The sequence below is a fragment of the Papio anubis genome, chromosome 3 (genome assembly GCF_008728515.1).
Source record: "Papio anubis isolate 15944 chromosome 3, Panubis1.0, whole genome shotgun sequence".
In the NCBI taxonomy this organism is placed as follows: domain Eukaryota; kingdom Metazoa; phylum Chordata; class Mammalia; order Primates; family Cercopithecidae; genus Papio; species Papio anubis.
Window position 1 is genome coordinate 133,133,522 of NC_044978.1, and position 1,950 is coordinate 133,135,471.

The 1,950-nt window shown below is 34.7% G+C and overlaps 1 non-coding gene across 1 annotated transcript; it reads left to right on the top strand.

Moving 5' to 3' along the window:
- Positions 1-1,420: 1,420 nt before the first annotated feature.
- On the top strand, positions 1,421-1,524 carry LOC116274276. The gene has a single exon (XR_004182910.1). It is a non-coding gene; the product is annotated as a U6 spliceosomal RNA (small nuclear RNA).
- Positions 1,525-1,950: the final 426 nt, after the last annotated feature.

Here is a 1,950-nt window from a genome sequence, read left to right on the forward strand (position 1 = left end):
AGCAAGATACATCACACAAAGTTAAGAGCCATCTACCTAGTAAATGTTGGTAAGAACGTTCATATGCTGTGAACTTTTATGATGTTACAGAGAACATTGAAATTCAACCAATACAGCAGGCATTCATAAACTCTTGATGAGGTAGTTGACTAGATTGACAAAAGAGAAAGAAAGGTTGGAGCTAGAAAGTCAGATTTGGAATTCAGCCACGTAGAGTTGCTAGTTTAAATCATGAAACTGGCTATGATCACTGAAGAAGAATGTAAGAAGTGAAAACATCAAGAATTGAACTTTCAGTACCTACAATTAAAGTGTTTACCAAGACAAATAAACGCATAGGAGTGATGGGAAGGAAAAAGGTGAAGGGAACATAAATAGAAAAACACAAAGAAGAAAGAAAGATAGCCCCGGAGAACCTAGAGATAGAAATTAACAATGAGAAGACACACATAAGTGAAAAGCAGAAGTGTAAATGTTTGAAGAAGTAATAAAAGAGAGATTTGAAATGCAGAGAGAGAGAACAGGTCTCTGTCCTTTGAGGGAGAAGCTTGGAGAAGGAGAATGATGAAATGTACTTCTTACAATCATTGTCTTCATCTTCACTTATTTGTCAATGCCCTTAAATGAGGTATGTACATATAGCAGAGCTGTAATAAAAAGCAAGGTATTCAAAAGCAGTTGGAGATTGTTTAGCTTCCTATTTCTAAATTTCCCTACTCCAGTTAAGCCAGCTTATTCTCATCGTGGGCACTATCTGACACTCTAAACCTAGATTTGGTTCTAGAATACTCACCTTAGGCAGATAATTTTAACACTTTCTCTTGAGACCATTTTTATTGCCGTTCTTCTAAACATAACCTTACCCTCTTTTGTGGCTGACAGTTTCCCTCTTTTCTTTGCTCTTGCTACTCTTCATTTTATCATTCATTTTAGCACTTTTTTGAATACCTACAATGTGCCCTAACAAATATAAGGTCCAGGACAGCAGGGACTTTAAATGCCTTGGCAATTTTGTTACACAGTCCCTGAACAGTCCTGGCAGATAGAAAATGTTCAATAAATATTGGTTGATTGAACGAATTAGCACAATATTAAGCACTATATACAAGATTAAGATAAAAGTTCTATTCTCAAAGAATTTACAATAAAGGAGTAGGAAAGCATCATTTATTCAAGTAACTATAGTAAATAATTGCTTAATAAAATCAATGCAATAAGAGACTGTGGGCTCATGGAAGCCAGGGAAGAGTGCATTTCAGGAAAAAGAAGGGATACACAGAGAACAAGTAAAAGGAGGACTAAGAAAAGTCGATTGGATTTAACAACAAGAAAGTCATTGACCACCCATACAGAAGATTAGATTCCTTGAATGACCCTTGTGCTGAAAACAACTAAAAATGCTAGATAAAATATTTAAAAAGTGCTCACTTTGGCAGCACATATACTAAAATTGTAACAATACAGAGAAGACTAGCATGGCCCCTGTAAATTAAATTTTAAAAAAGAGAAAACACTATCATTTTAAATGCATCACTGAGCTGACAAAAGAGTATAGAATCTGCACAGATTAAAACAAGTGGAAGTGAAAGTCATTGCCATTTTATATAAAATACAAACATGCACACGTACACATATAACTTACCTCTGTTAGAAGTCAGAGTATAATTATTCTTGATAGAGTTAGTGGCTGCAAAGGATATTGAAGGAAGGATTGCTAATGTTCCTTCTCTTGATTTAGGTAGAAGTATTCAGTTGTGAAAAATTCATTAAGCTTTCACCTATATTCAGAATATTTGCACTGCTTTGTGCTTTTTTTTCAGTAAAAGTTTACTTTTTTTTGGAAGATAAAACAACCACAAAAAAAAGTGGGTAGAGTAGGAGGTAAGTGAATACCCAAGCTGGCTTTTTACTGGAAGTTATCTGCCCAATCCTGGTAATTTTCAGATTCTG